This window comes from Anguilla anguilla, chromosome 19 (genome assembly GCF_013347855.1).
Source record: "Anguilla anguilla isolate fAngAng1 chromosome 19, fAngAng1.pri, whole genome shotgun sequence".
Taxonomy (NCBI): Eukaryota; Metazoa; Chordata; class Actinopteri; order Anguilliformes; family Anguillidae; genus Anguilla; species Anguilla anguilla.
In genome coordinates, this window is record NC_049219.1 from 15628866 (window position 1) to 15646229 (window position 17364).

The 17364-nt window shown below is 45.2% G+C and overlaps 1 protein-coding gene across 1 annotated transcript in view; it reads right to left on the reverse strand.

Moving 5' to 3' along the window:
- Positions 1 to 17364, reverse strand: part of LOC118218728 (dedicator of cytokinesis protein 4-like) — a 129217-nt gene that overhangs the window by 20984 nt on the left and 90869 nt on the right. The window lies entirely within an intron of this gene.

Here is a 17364-nt window from a genome sequence, read left to right on the forward strand (position 1 = left end):
CAGTTTTCTACACATTTGTGAAATTACACCGTATATTATTAATAAGGTCTGTATTAGTCAAATCCTGTCTGGGAAAAAAAAAAATCATAGTAATTTCGTTTCACCAATTACTCCATGCAGAAAAACGAAATGAGAAGTCTCCCCAGTGAATCCCAAAACACTTAACAACCCCTGCAGTTTCAAACTCCCTGTCCACGAACCGTGATATTAAAACAGGCCTTTCTGAATATTAAGTTGCATCGGCACAATTGAGCAGAATTTTACATAACACTACTGGCTCTGTGAAAACTAATCTAATCTAACTAATCATTTTTTCAGCCACAACCTCCCCCCCTACCACCCCCCCATTTAAAAAGCAAAAAGGCTAACAGAGATAGAGGAGGTTGAATGTTCTGCCTGCTATGTAATCACAATGGGCGTTCCACACACAAAATACAAAACAAAATTGGCAGTTGGGCTCACTTCAACAGGTACATTTAACAAGGAAATTTACAAAATTAGAGTCGCTAAGACTATTAGATTGTTTAAAAAGGGCTAAACTGACATATAGATGAGCCCATTTCACATAGCAGTAAGGACTTGTACTCTAAGCGACTATGCAATTTCTCCTCCTCTCAATTTTAATTTAGCAAATTGTCAAGTATAGATGATACAGCGTTGGCACACTCGTCCAAGTCTATCCGCGCGCTCAGAAGCTTCACTCGTGGTAATTAGATGATAAATTAAAACGCTCCACAATGGGATGACTGCTTCGACAAGAGGCTTGAGAATAGACTGCTGCAACTGTCCACAAGCCCAATAGCCGAAGTGCACTGACAGCAGAAAAGCCTTTTTTTCCCCAAAGCGTTGTGAATAATAGGCCAACCGGTTCCCTCTAAGCAGTCAGAAAGCGTTAAGCAGCCCACACACCTCAGCACCCGGTTTCCAAAATCACAGTCCCGGAGACGCAAGCGTACCTCTCTCCCTAAAACGCACCTCGAACATTCTGAAGCACAGAGCAGCACCCCACGAGACCCCCTGCAGTGCTCTAACGGGACCCCATTTTGTATTTACAACAGCTGTGCATTCAACACACTAAACACGATACCTTCTAAAGAACATACTAAAACGAATCAAAGATGCTGAGTTTGTTTCTGGAGCCAACACACCCACAGGGATCACAGATTCTGTATCACTGTGTGTTTCAGAGCTCACCGTTTAATCAAAGAGAACCCACACTCATTTTGATCAAACGGAGATTTGACAGGAGGAATTTAATGGTGTTTATACTTGCCACCCTGATGAGCGACTGAGGAGGTTGAGGTTTTAAAGGATGAGATGACACGAACGCAAAGGTCACATCCAGCCATCTGCTGCGCAATCAAGCAAGCTAAATTGGATTATGAATTACACCAATTTTCCCCTCTGTGAACTTATACTGAAAGTGCAGCACGGACCTGTGTAAACAGAAAGGTAACATTTTTTTTTTTGAAATATGAAATATAAATATTGGCACTGGAGAGACCTTTTCCATGTTCCCATGGCTCATTTTCAAAAGCAAAGCACAACATCAAGAACAGCCTTAAAAAAACAGGACAGCAAGAGCAAGAGACTGCCATTTAATAAAGTCTGAAATAAAGTATCAGCACCTTAGTGTACCAGAAAGGGGCTGGATCAAATTTATTGGACCAAAATGGTTGTTTACTTCCTAAAAATTAAGCTCCCGAATATACCCAGCAAAACCCTGGAAACAAACATATCTTCCTGGAATTTAATGTACACTACATTTAGAGAAAACTGCCTACTTAAATTCCTCATCCAGTGTACTCAACTATACTCAATACTAGGCAAGTGCGCCGATTTGGACACGGCCATGGTTTTATCCATCTGTTCTTTGTGTTTACGCACATGCTTATTGCTGGCAATAAATACACTGCTGCAAGTGTGAGAAATCCCGTGGGCTCATAACTAAAAAACGATCAAGAGCAGTCTTGGAGTGAAAATGTATTTCAGACCTGGGAAATGCAACAGACAATGCACAGGATAGCAAAAATCGGTTCTTTGGAAAGAACCAACATATCCAGTCCTTCATAACACATTCACTCAAGTTTTCTTCTTTGGTGATGTCCAACGTCCCTGTCAGTGTTATTGTTTTAATAAAGTTGTCAGTCTTTGAACGAGCAGCCGGAGAGGGTACAAATAAAACAGGCTAAAGACTTCGTTATACTTCCAGTCAAGAGCAAAGCAGATGCCCTCCTCTCCAATCTGCGTACAATTCATTTTACACATTATTATTGCGTACACGAGGTAACCATTTAGACTGTGTGCCATTTAACCAAAATAAGGAATAAGTAGCTAAAGAAATCTACCATAACCACTACCTGCCCAATCACCTACAAGTAGAATCTACAGTCACCTCAATCCCCATTCAACATATTTGCTTCCATTTTGAGGGCCGGGCAGATGTGATCTCAGCACCATGAAAGATCAAGCAAGAAATATTTCACATGCAAAGTAAAGCATTCTCAGGTTGAGAGCCAGACTCTGCACCACCTGCACAGTAGCCTGACAGCCGAGCCACACGTTCACAGATATCAGAGAAAATAAATGGTTCGGTACATTTCACATCTCCGTAATCTCCAAGGGCATTAAATGGGTGTCGCAGACAAAGGGGGCCTTCAGGAGCAGATAAGAAGGCCCATTTCTCTCCACCGAATCAGTCTTCTCCCGCTTCAATATGCAAGAGGTTCCCTTGCATGTCAGAACCACCCAGCACGCGACACAACTGAAGAAAAAGAAAATGGCGGAAACTGAAGCAAACTGCAGTTCTAAATAAAGATAGATAAAGCTACATTCTAAACAGAAGCTACATTCTGTTAAAACCGAATACATTTGTTCAGGTAACAATTAACTCTACAGCATGGGCCTGTGAACTTGTATTAGTAGTAAGCAAGTAGTATACTTTGTGTAGGACTCTCCGGTCCACAATCAGCTCAGTGCTCTGTGCAAATTGCCAGAGCTAACAATTCATTTTCAGCTTCCTATCGACACCTTGAAGGTAACAGCTTTGCATCCGTACGTCAAAACGAAAATTAAGCAGGTGTTTTAAAAAAACAAAAAACAGGTGCAATCTCAGGTTAATTTAGGATGCTCACATCCGCTAATTTGTTTCTCACCTTCACAAATGTCCAATTAGTCTCATGTAACTTCAGGATGAAACACTTTCCAACCCATGCGCAAAAAAGGTGAAAATTGAACAGTCAAACATCCACTTTTTTTTTTTAAACCTGGAAATGCATCTGTTTATTCAGAGGTGTAAAAACAAACCCTCTTGTGCATTTAAGACAGCTTTCAGGATGTGTGCACAGTGGGGAGGACAAGGACTGGAAATAATTCCAGCTAAGCACTCGCTTGCACGTGAGGTTAATTTGAATGGCTTGCCTCTGGAATGGCTTCATGTACTGCCTTAAGAAACGCCTCAGTGTTCAGTAAATACACTGAGCTGCACTGGCCATAAGGCACAAGGCCATTTGGTCAGAGAGTGGCTTTACTGCACTGGTCCCAGCACACATTTCTGAATTTAGAGCAAGATTAATGTTTCAGCCAAATTACTGAAAATTGGACTGATGCCACCCAGACCAACATGGAGAGAGAGAGAACATTTTCATAATTATACAACTGAAGAACAATGGCACATTACATCACAGGCATACGGCAGGTAGTTTTTTGCAGAGGGACTTACAGCGACAAGGCAAGTGTGTAAATAGGGGTTCAGAGCAACAGTAACCCTATGTTTAGAATGAGAATAAAAGGTAAAACAGACATCGTCACACTCACACTCATGAAGTCTGCTAATGTAAATCTGTTACACACAAAGCCACTCCTAAAACAGACGGACTCCATTTTAAGAACACATTGTCAGACCCCTGCATTGAGGGTCCAGAATGTTCCACAGGCATTACACACACACTGAGGCAAAACGCATTCAAGTAAATACATTTTATATTTCATTGACAGATTTTAATGGATGTACATAGAAGCCATACACTTCCATATTCAAAAAAGATAAGCGGACTTGTTGCTCAATTTATTCAACAAATTATGCTTTAAAAAAAAAAAAGTGCAGACAACTGCTTTCCAGAGCTTTGTATTTCCATACAAATATGTTTGCGCTTCAGTGAACTCAAAGGAATACCTAAGGGAGCCCATTTACAAATCCATTTGATAGCACATTTGCAAAAAAAACTAGTTCTATTGTGTCCAAGCACAGGGGAACAATTCCACGTGAATCCCAGGATAAGATGCAGGCTGGTTGTGTTGTAGTTTTGCACATATTGTCTGGCCAGTTAATTCAACAAAACCCCTTTCCACTGCATTTGTGCTAATTTACTTTAGAAATGTGCCTAACCCACACCGCACCTCCCCCATTACCGGCCTCCAACAGCTCCAGACCCTTTGATAGGATTTTAGCCACAGGCACTACATTTACATTTAAACAAATCTGGGTACAGTTTTTCCCCATCCTAAAGACTTCCCAGGATAACCATAAAAGACCCTTAATTTTCATAAACTAATGACAGTAGCCATTTAATGGGAGATAACGCACATCCTTGCTTGGGGCACCACGGTGCCACACAGCGGGGTTGTGAAAATTGGGTGCACTGCATTAACGGTTCCATTAAGATGGGAATGATTGATTGGAGCAACCGACTGAGGCACAAATCGGACAACACAAGACCACCGTTTGTCAGGTCAGCATCACGTCAGCGGTCCAATCAGCTTAGAGAACACTGGGAAAATGAAGCTAAATTCCTGATTGGACCGGTTACCTAGTGGTGAATAATTGTGTCTTTTAATTGAGAACGGTGGAGGAAAGCTGATCTGGGATTTGGAGGGGGGGGGGGAGGGAAGACAGGGGATGGGGTGGCAGTAAAGTAATTCCACAAGTGACAAAATCCTCACAGCTTAGTACCAGCGGGCAAATCCATCAGGGTAACGTTAATAATGTTGAAAACTCCCCACAGGACAGGACGCTAATGCGCTACCTAGTTCTGAAGCTCGGGCCAACAGGAGTCGGACAGAGGCCGCAACGTAAAACTACACCGGCAAAAAAAAAAAAAAAACCAGACTTCAGTCTCATCGAGCCTTACAGCGTTTAACAGCGCCGGTGTTCAGGCTTCTGGGTTAAGGCAGAGTTGGCACCCTTTCAGACAACGAAGGGCCGACCAATCGCAGCACGCGTAACTGAATCCATGTCCACAGCTGGGGTGTATGCCCGGTGGGTAGGTTTAATTTTAACATCCTGAAATATTGCAAGAGGAATGATTTTGGTCCTCTTGGCCCAAGGATGGCTCAACCATGTCAATGTGAGCATCAGCCCAGAAAGTGAATGACTCCTACACGTCTGAGCATTCTGTACCCTTGCATGTACATGTGGAGCTGGAACCGATGACATAGCAGCGTCATGTTTATGTTTCCAGGCAAACAACATTACACACAAGGGCATTTATAACAAACCTGTGCCATTCTGTCAGAGGATACTGCAAAATACAGTCACCTGCACTTTGAAACGCAATTACTCTCTCCGGTTACACTCTCAAAATACTTCCCCCCCCCCCCCCCCCAGCAGTCCGTACAAATGGCTTTTTGATCTCAAGAACCTGTTAGAAATGTGATTTCCTGTCAGGTTAACAATAAACAGAAGCATGGACCAGAGTACAAATGGCTCTCTTCTCCTCAGGCAGCGAAAAGCAGGGTTATAAATCAGTCTTCACTTGGGCTCCTGTACGAGTCTGTCGCACCTCAAGCGGAGCTCAATGTGCCCCTCTCCCATCAGACCGAAATAAAACCCGTACCCGTCCGACGGCCCTTACGGAGCGCGTGCACACCATGAGCACCCCAAGTGTCTGCCAATAAGAACTCCAACTGTTGCCATGGTGAAAGCATCTGCATCCAGCTCTCAATGATCAGGTTCAGATGGCAGAACTCACACTGACATTTTATAACCCCGCCCCCCCTTATACAAACAAGGCCCAAAAAATGAATGTGAATATCACTTTAGTTCACTCAGACTAAAGACATCAGGCTGAAATATGTGAACTGCATCTCACTTTACAAAGCACATGACTTGAGGTGAAACTGAATTCTCTTAACATCATTTCTGCGGTCATTTTGACAAATGTAAAATGCAGCACTTGGCATTTCAAAAGCACAGTAACAAATACTGCGCTTTCACAAACTGCAAATGGCTTTCCATTTTACCGCAGTATTATAGTCCATTAATTCAAACAGGTGAGCCAGGAACAGATTTGTCCAGCCGGAGACATTAGAAACACTTCACATGGCCGTAAATCACGCAGAATGGCCCGAGGACCAGCTCAGAGAGGAAAAGGCCCGGGAACGCTGACGCGGGGGCCAAGCGAAGTTCTGCTTCTTAATCATTCAAAGGGAAAGTCTGAGGGGGGGGGGGGGGGGCAAGACGAGCCGGCCCCCAACCCAACACCCCATAAAAATGCAAATGCATTCAACCCCACTGAACGCAACAGGACCCCCAATCACAGGAATGAAATGACGCCAACGGACCCTGAGAACACAGAGGCTTCGCATGCAGTGGAAGCAAGACACCCTGTGACATCCTTCCCCTCCCCGCCCGCCCGCCATCCCAAATCTCTCTCACCCGCCGTGCTTCCAGCGTGACTTTCATTCATCCTTCGCAGGCGCTGACTCAGCGGGCGCTGGGGGAGCAGATAAACGCCGTCTCCCCCGCGCAATTAAAACCGCCGCCTCCCCGGCGGGGAAACGCATAAAATGGCGGGAAAAAAAAAAAGATGTCAGGAGCTCATAAACGCACATCTACCCCCCCGCACCCCCTGGTGAAAGTCACAAATCAAACTGGCTTTCAGGAAGAAAGAGACTAAAGCTGGGGGGACTGGGCTGGGCTGGGGTGGGCTGGGGTGGGGTGGGGGGCTGGCAGCACTGGCACTGTAATTTCATGGGCCAAACCGAGCTGCCCTTCAGCCCACTGCACCACCAGGCTCACTCCCCTTCAGGTTTGTTTCATTGCTGCCGTCAGTGTGAAATTGAAAGGGCAAGGCAGACCGACAACGGTATGAGATTGAGTAAATGCTCACTTTGCACCACTCAGCAAGTCTATGAAAACAAATCGTGCCAAATGATCAATGTTGGTTGATGCTGAAAGACCACCCTTACTGTATGTGAAGGCGACTCATTTCTGAGTGCTTGCTCTCATTTGCCAAAGTTTAAACTGTTACTCAAGAGAGCAGATTATGATTTAAAAACTCGTGAGCCCCATTGAATAAAAGTACTGGGCGAAATCTACCATTACACAAATTATTCCAAACACCCCTCGAGACATCGCAGGGACCCTAAAGGGCTGTCCTACCCCAGTTTGGAAGCCATGCTCCAAATAAGACGTTCCATTTAGAACAATTGAGCACAGACTACAGAGCGGCGAACGTGTCAGTAAACTGTTTAACTGTATGTGCAGGAAGTGAGGACATTCTTAGCTCCGTGACAGGAACGTTCAGTCAGATTTACGTCCACAGTGTATGCATGCGCTGAATATTTCTGTTCACATTTTGCTCGAGCACAGCATGTTCCATTTACCCAGCACATGCCTCACAGAGAGGAGCTGTGTGTGTGTGTGTGTGTGTGTGCGTGTGTGCATGTGTGTGTGTGTGTGTGTGTGTGTGTCTCAAATGTCAATTTTCCTATAAAAAAAAGCCAACATTGATGACTAAGGCGCACCTAGAACACAGTACCTTCTGATCCCACTGAACATCACACGAGTCGATCTGTGGCCCCTCTTGGCATCCCTCTCAGAGGGGTACATTAACAAAGCTGAAGGAGGCCAGATCCATAATTCGCCCTTGTAATCAGATTAAGAAACGCAAAGGCTGAGTTTTCAGAATTACATATTTTGCAGGTCAAGGGCAAAGCAAAAAAAAAAAAAGAATAAATAAATAAAAAAATGGTCAAGTCCTCTTACGACTCAGAAGACGCAGACACATCAGGCACGTTCCTAATGTGGAGACCAGCAGTACTCAGCACATTCCAGGTCTCAGGAGAGCACTTCAGCACTCCAGACACAGGAGCCGCATCGACTCACAGCCAGCTTTGAGAAGCAAGGGCTCCGGTGTCTGAGAATACCTGTGAAAAGGAAACGACACATTGCTGAAGCTAGCCCTACAGGCAGGCGCTGTACAGTCCCATCATAAAGGATGAAACAAGGTACAAAATGACAGGACGCCGGGTTGTGCAGTGAGGTACAAAGGAAGCATCAGTGAAATGTCAGCAGGATGTTTAAATGATCTTGACCGGCAGGAAAATGGCTTTTTGTGGCCTTTACTGCGTGCATATTTCACAGTAATAGTGCAGCGCATGAATTCCACCGGCTGACTCTTTCAGGAGCCTCTGCTGCTGCTGAGGTCTCATTCACTCCAATAAGCAGCCCATAAATCTCTCATGATACACACATGCATGCGACGTCTTCCTTTGCCATTGCATTCCTAACATCAGCCATTTGTCTGTTTACACACTGGCTTGAATCCTTTTTTAAGGCTCTGCTTTTTGAGCAGAATTAGAGATCATAACGAGTGCTGTAAGTTGCTCTATTTTTGCATGTGCAGTCCTGGTTGCTGTCGCATTCACGATATCTTGACAATTTGGTTGGGTTGGTAGCAACACATTTTAAAAAATAAAATACTCCAAGCTTATCTGCGCTTTCCACGGGAACGTCTTGTTCTCCGAGCGCTTGTACATCCGCTGCAGGTCAATCAAAGGCCACGACGCAAAACAAAGGCCCGATCTCCACCCTCAGTGCCCCCCCCCCCCCCCCGCCGCGCTCTATGTAAGAGACATCAGGCTTAATTGCGACTGTAATTATAATCAAATGAAGCGGCGGTGGCTTAAAGAGGGAAAAGGTCAAGTCAATGAGTGACTCAGACTGAGTGATGAGGCGGCGAGGCTTTTCCCCTCCACAGAATGCCAATATCCTGCGTCCGCCCGCAGGGCCCAACATCCTGGAGAGGCCGCCTCCTCTCTCCGCCGGCGTTTCCCGCACGCCGTCTTCTCAGCTCCATACGCCGCGTTTTATCGCTGCAGTTTCGCATCGACCTCAGGAGGGCGTCCAAGAGTTTGATTATTCCGGGCGGGACATGTACTACCCCAGACCGATGGCAGTCACGGGCTGAGAGACGCAGAGAGAGCGCGCCCAGGTGACCCTCAGCCCAGGTGGTCCTCAGTCCAGGTGGCCCTCAGCCCGGGTGGTCCTCAGTCCAGGTGGCCCTCAGCCCAGGTGGTCCTCAGCCCAGGTGGCCCTCAGCCCAGGTGACCCTTAGCCCAGGTGACCCTCAGCCCAGGTGACCCTCAGCCCAGGTGACCCTCAGCCCAGGTGGTCCTCAGCCCAGGTGACCCTCAGCCCAGGTGGTCCTCAGCCCAGGTGGTCCTCAGCCCAGGTGGTCCTCAGCCCAGGTGACCCTCAGCCCAGGTGACCCTCAGCCCAGGTGGTCACGGTAACACTGTGGCTAAGGGGGGGGGGGGAGAACGGTTCCCAGATCCGTCAATTAACACGGCAAGGACGCGGCGCTAACAGGAAATACTCCCACACAGCCTTCTGGGTAATCGGAGCAGTCATCGCCTGCTGCGCGCGCTAACCGAGCACTGATTCACCAATCAAGCATAACGATGAGAAACATCCAAACAGGTCCTTTATTATAATTGGAAGTCATGATTGGTAATTTTCCCTCACAGATCTCCTGCAGAGCTTGGCATTTCCCTCTGCACCAGGGTCGCCTTTATGAGAAATTTAGAAGCTGTCTTAACAACAAATCAAAAGCAAAAAAAGAAACGCTTTTTAAAAAACAACTTTGGCTGGACAAATATACAGAAAACTGCATCAAATATATAAAAAAACTCCATAAAGCACTACTCTCCTCATAGTACTGCTACCACCTTAACTAAGCTAATGAGTGTGGAGGCCAATTATAACCCCAACACACATAAATCATAAGTCATATCATACTTTGCCCTCTTCCTCCTCTTTTTATTTAAAACTCAAAAGATTTTTCTCAAAATAACTCCCCCCACCAACCCACTCACAAAAATCTAACTTCCCAGAAATAGACCGTTAAGTCTCCTGGAAATCAGCTTCAACAGGTTGGCCTTTCCACTTCTTTACCACAAGTACAGGTGTGGTCCTGCAGCAGGGCCAAAGATGGCCAAAGCTCCTTCAGTACACACAGCCAGGCTAATGGGGAGGGGTAGAGGAAGGTAACAGCCAATCAGATTCAGAGCGCGTTCCCTCTTTATGCTAAGAAGGCCAGGGCACTACCCAACGCTGCCCCGAGCAGAGAGGTGAGCCCAAAGTCACTAAGTTTGGATTAGTTTCAGAGCACGGGAGACTGCTTTGCCTCCAGCTGACAGGAAATCTTTACTAAAAGCATAGACTGCTAGGCCTTTCCCCTCCTAAATGCCAACACCAACTGCCGTCTGCCGTCCGTATGAGTAATCGCCTCACGCCAGGAGACGTCTGTGCTCTTTGATCGAAACATAATAAATATTAAAAGGGCCGCAGCATGCTGTGTTACTGCAAGCTGGATGAAAAATGTAAGCTTTTTTAAAAATTAGTTGATTGGGGTGGGGGGTGGGGGAGTGACAACTTCAATAAAAATGGAAACTATTTAAATAAAAAAGGAAATACAAACAAATCAGCCAATGCCAATGTTCTAATGCCATTATTCTGCACTGTTCTTACTTGTTAAAATGGTGATACCTTGCTCAAAGGTAACTTGTATATTAATGAGTAACTTGGTCTAGCTTAGAGTTCTTCTAAAAAATCAAAAAAAAAAACAAGTGCCTTTTAAAGGCAGTCAGTTAAAGGCTACACTGATCTTCTGTTCACACAAGCCACTGGAAGCTGAGTTATGACTGTTACCGTAATATGACAGAATTTAAACAGTCCTTCACAGATAAATATGCAAAAATAGCAAATATACTGTATGAAGGGGGTTTCTGCTAATTTAGCATGCTACTAAAGATGGATGTCCATATTCATCATAGGGTTAACCCAGGAAACACAGCTCGCACACTCATAATCCCCACAAGAAATCACACCACTTTCCATTTGGAAAATTAATTCAGTGACCTACAGTAATGTGAAATTCATTTGCACAGTTGTGTTTTTCAAAAACCAAGTGCAGATTTTTTTCCCTCCGCCTCTCCAGCAACAGATTTGTCAGACAAAAATATCCAACTCAAGAACGACTGAAAAACCTTGCCTAATCACTGCGAAACACAATGATCTGTACAATTGTTCAAAATCGGTTCTAATTCCAGACCGCTTTGTGAGCACATGTTAATGTACTTCACTCAGCAGAAGCATTATTTATTGAATAGGACTGTAAAGTTACTGATTCAAATGGCGGTAGTGAAATAACTGCAAAAATTTGAAAATCGTCTGGGCATTCTGCGTATTTAGACGTTTCACATCATCATCCAAACACTCTGCTGCAACATCTGCCAGCAGATTTATATTCAAGCCACTGATGTACAGTAAGTAGCTGCACTCTACATTAAACCCTGGGACAGGTGGAGATACCATTTACAGCTCAGCTCCACACTCTAGTAACTGCAACATCATTATTAGTCCAGACACTGTTAAAGCCCTTAACCATCTCAGCCAGCAGTAATAATACACGGATGCCCTGTCTCCTCACACAACCACTAATGTTACTCAGGGTAACAAATTTATGCAAAAACGGCACTCACAAAAACATGCCTGAGAACAGCTAGCCAGGGGTTATGGAAATGTGTCTGCTACACAAGTGTCTGATATTACACTGATGCTATTACACGTGTCAGCGGGGAATTGCCGTTCCATTTTAAACGGTTTCCCAGGTTATCCACGAGCAAATACAGTGACGCTGGCATTCTAAACAGGGACTGGAGACAGCTCCTGAAAGACGGTCATGTTGAGAGAGCTCATCAGCATGCAGTTTGAAATTCAACCCTTTGAAGAGTAGGGTTTTTTTTTCTCCTTCAAAATTCCAAGTCAGTGTCCTAGAACTCCATTGCTTTCAGTTATCAGTAGTGATTGTGACATCGGCACTAGAACGTTCAGTGAAGAATATCTGCAATACACGTTTGTGTCCACACCTTAAAGGGTTAAGCTGCCTGTCCCCCAGCTCAGTCTAGAGTGGGGTGCTGCCGCCCATTATGCTGTACAGAACGGGGGTTAATTCCGCATTAATTCATTCAATTTAGGAATTAATTGAAATGCAGTTTTTCATTAAAATCACCGTTACCTTTCTCTTTCCGAAATTAACATTAGTTTGCATTTTTTTCCCCAAAATAAAATGCATCAATGACCCTTAAAGGAATCTCCCTTGCATTACAGAACAATGCACATGATTGCAGAACTTTGAGAGTGAAATTGTACCATTATAAAAATCAAACAAATTGCACGGCCTATGCAAATTATATTTTTTATCCCATTGTCCGTCAGTGAGCGGACTCATTAAAGGTTTATTATATTATTATATATTTTTTGATATATTTTTTATATACACGGCAGGCAGGCAGAGCGAAAAGCAGCGAGCTGTCACCACGGAGACGAAGCAGGAGGAAAAGGCAGCGCTTTTACAGCACTTCCTGTCAGATGGTCCGGTCGCAGGAGCGCCGGCTGGGGTTTAATTAGCCAGATTTGACAAACAGGAGGAGAGGAGATTAAAGCCGCTGAGCGATGGGCACCTTTTTAATCTCCCGCTTCAAAGAAAGGCATCGTAACGCACGGCAACCTGTCACCCAATGCGTGGTGACATTCAATACTTTGATTTGATATGCAAGGCCATTAAGAATGCATACATGTGAGTATGAGAGATCTCTGCACTGTATGTGTATTTTGATTGGACGTCCATCACTGGGAATTATACATGCATGCACATGTTTGTTTGGATTTCACTCAGGCATTTGTTACAGATATTCTTTGGCTGTGATGTGTTATTGTAGTCTTGTGTTCTGACATCAGCCGCTGTTGAAGGTGTAGTCTCAATTCTGTGGGAAACCAGTGCATTCAAAGTCAGTCTGTGTGAGAGTGTGTTTGCGCATGTTGCAGATGCTCTCTCCCCTCAAAAGTATACTTGCAGTCTAGTTCCAAAGCTTTAAACCCTAAACTCTGCAGTCTAGCAGATGCAGAGATGGTAGACTGCAGTGAAATTACAGGCTTCTGCAGAATACAGTTCAGACAGAGGTTACCGTGCCCCTGCCGGAACAAGTTTAAAACATGCTGCTCCAATTTCTGTGAAAAGAAAAGCAAAAATAAGAAGCCCCGTGCCTGCTCCTGTCACGCGGACGACCTCTAAACCGAGGTCGCCCTGTTCGCCTCCCTGGCTGTTAAGTGCTGAAATCTTGGCGTGAGAGCTCTGCTCCTCCAGGCTGGGCGGTATTTATAGAGGACCCTTGGCTGACCGGCCCCTCTCCTGCAGCGGTGGGAGACCCTAACTCACTGACCCCCGCCCCACACACTGTGAGTGCCGGACACGCCCCGTTCCCCGAGATCCGCCGGGGGGCTCGGTAAGTCCACTGGCAATGAGCCGGGTCCTGGAGAAGCGCCAGTAAGCCGGGTCCTGGCTCAGTTTGGACCCGCCTCGGCAGGAGCCTGAGCAACTAGCCACAGTCACCACCATTTAATGATCCATCTTTTCTCTGCTCTGTTTTCAGCTCACAGAACTGAACCCAACAGCTGCATTTTCAAAACCATGCACAGGGCACAAACAACATCCATGATCTGGGAACACAAGTTCTGTAAATGCAGCATATTTCAAACTCACAGCCAGTGCTGAGGATATTGCCATTGACCCTTTGAGGTGTAAGATGAGATGTGATTAGAATGTTCTTAGCTGAAAATTCTAATGAATGTTCTGAACTGAAGATTCTAATTCTGATGTAATGACCACTACTGGTAATTCAAAGACATGCAGTTCTAGAACACTGACCTAGAATTTAGAAAAAAGATTTCAACAAACCTACTCTTCAAAGGATTAGAGGGAAGGCATTGAGATGCATCTACTACGATGCGTTGAAGCACAAGAGATGCTGTCATTCCTGCCAGGAAATCAGGTGTAAAATACAAAAACATTTTACGGCTGTATTTTTCCCCCCTTTATTTATTTATTTATTTATTTTATAGATGTATTTTGCTGTAGTCCGTGTCAGCGCACTAATTTGACTGCTCTCCAGTACCCTGGGCACTGTAAGTATGATCAATAGCCAACCACCAGCTCCGTATTCATCAACAAATAAGCATTCAGATAAACCTCAGAGGCACACGAACAGGAAATCATTATCCCTCAATTGCACCGAGCGCTCTGAAGACACGTAAAACGCTGTCAGGCGAGAAGATTATGTGCAGAATAAAAGCTGAATAAAAGGCGAGGGCAATTTCCATACGTTGGAGATCCTGATAACTTTTTTTTTTTAAAGATGCATGCTGGTTTTTCTTCCACAACAAAATTATGTAGATTTCGAATCAGACGGCAAATCATTTTTTCTTCAACAGAGATTGAAGCTCTGGGAACAGAGTCTGAAATACGTTCTGTTCCGTGGGTCTTTTACCCCCTCCAGCAATATGCCGTTACAGTCCTCACCTCCTTTAAACCTTTATGAATCACACTCATCTCCAGCTCATCCATCAGCTGCACTTACAAGAGCCAGGCCTGCATCCTAGCTGGGTACGCACAAGGAGCCTGCCCTAAGACACAGGGAAAGCCCTGGCCTTAAAATAAGAGCACGTGCTCCTCAAAATGCTGCGTTTTAAGGGACCCATTACCTATCCAAAAAGAGCATTCTCACTAAAGAAAAAAAATTACCAACATCCTCCCCAAATAAGTAATGAGAAAAAAAATTAATGTTTTAATGATTTCAGAACTTTTCAGGCCATTGAATTTAAGAGAATATTTGTCCTCTCAAAGAGAACAGCTGTACAGTGAGCTAGTAAGGGCATTCAGACAGGATGATACATTTCAATAATGATAATACCCCCCCAAACGCCCGTGATACCATCTCAAACAAGTTTGCTGATAATGCTAACCTTCAGAGGAAAACCTGTTTCAACAGCTCATTATGAACAAGATCATATCCTCCCTCCTGTTCTGGATTCATAACATTTGCATAGAGATCAGTGGAGGCAATGGGCTTGGAGTCACGGTTTTAAATAAACATGAAATCACAAAAGTCGGGAGCAGTAATGTGGTAATGGGAGAGGCCGAGACAGCCTGAATTGGGCTGGATGAAAGTGCAGCCTGTTACCTTGGCAACAGCGAGGAAAAACACCTCTCCAGCAGGCTGCCTTCTACAGGTGTCCCGTTGCCAAGAACTGTGCAGAGGTACGGGGGGGGGGGCAAAACTTCAGCCTCATACACCAAACCTCCAATGCCTTAAATAGGTTTCTCATACAAAAGCTTTTGTGAACACCGCAATGTTTGTCAGTCTGACGGTCAACCACCTACAGCCCCATCTGTTTATTAGAATACACTCTCAGAGGTGTTACTAATCCAGTCAATATGCCTGAGAACTCAAACTGTAGCATTTAAATGACTTTCTAAAACTCATCCCCCCCCCCCCCCCCCCCTTTTTCCCTCTGAAAAACACACAGCCTGCCTTCTCTTTCCACGCGGCGCAAAACCAGAAACACAGAAACACGTCTGCTTTAAGAATTCAGAGGCCACCGCCGCTGCTGCTGGACACGCAGAAAAATCGATTCAATATTCGAGGACATTTACATAAAAGCTGATAATCCAGCATAATTCCCACTCCCCTCTGACACGGAGGATGGCCTCACTGTCGGCAGAAGAGATCTTCAATTAGAAAAGCATTTGAATAATTTATGGAATGCCTCAAGGCCTCGTTAAAGGTTGTGTGACCCGCATCACATTCGAAAAGCACAAAAGCCCCCTTCTTTGGGTAAAGAAGACTACACCCAGACCACCTCCACCAAACGGTGCTTGTTTTCCTCCTTAATGGCACAGCATTTTAGGATGCCTCTGCACTCGCTAAGACGCACAGTTTCCATTCGTGTCAAGAGCACCAATTGTATTGGCTCACCTGCGAGGAGCCGTTCCTTGCTGTCCAATCAGCAGCAAGTGTAGCACTCGATCCCCGGTGCCAGTTCACTTGTGCGCTGCTGACATGTCTACTGACTCATTGTCCTCGGCTGATTTCTTCCACCGACTGAACGATGTCACGGCCCACGCGGGTCACATCCTGCCATCATTCTGCTCCAGATGTGAGGGAATGTGGACTGGAAATTCTGCCCCACACACACCTACAGTGCATGCACACGCGCGCACACACACTCACACTCAGGAGTATAGGCATACATGCACGCATGTGCGCACACACACACACACACACACACACACACACACACACACACACACACAAAACCACCAGCAAACGTTAAACTCAGGTGCTAGATGTACAAGTGGTGGATATAGAGTACCAGCTGGAAACAAATTTTGCTCAACATCCAAAATCCTTAAAACGTAATGACTTCGACTGCTCACCCATAAGAAAGTAGTTTCTTTCTTTTTCGTTTTTTTTTTAAGCTGGTCTTGGTGGCTGAAATCCCACAGGGTCCTGCAGGGTTTAAACAGAAACTCACACAGGAAGGAGGATGCCTCTACCCCAGCCCCGTGACTCTCGAGAGAGACACGGCACAAAACCGTACACACATATACACACAGCTTTAAGCATTTCTACTAAAAAAGCAGTATTATTTATTCTTATTTGGTTAAAATGATAATTTAAAAAATGCGAATCATGAGTACCAACCCTGCACCTGGCTGTTAAATTTCAGGGCAGAATTTTAAAAATCACCCACCTGGCCGTTAAAATCCAGGTGAGGATCGTGCAGTTTCCTCTTTCCATTCTATTCTTTATTTGACTAGGGAAACTTTATTAAAAACCTGTTTGAAGACCATGTCATTTACACTACACAGGCTGGTTTATCACTCTCACCTTTCACACAGGGGAATGTGACGTTGCCTTGGTTACCGTAAGGAACAGGGGCGAGACGGGGACTGTTGCCAGAGGCTCTGTTGCCCCCCTCTCCTGGCTGATGCCAGCCCCTAATCCCCCGCAAAGCCGGGTTCTTTATTAAGGGATTAGAGTGTTGACAGTGCATCAGTGCTTCCTAATTCATGCTCCCAGCCTAGTGCCGCTGGTCTCGTAGCGAAGCGACACAGACACTCTGACAAATTAGCATGTCTCTGCTGCAGTGTCCATTTTCACTGTGTGAGCGTGCGGACCACACACTTCAGGATCCAGAGGGCTTTTATGAAAAAGACTTTCTATCTCCCCCCCCCCCTC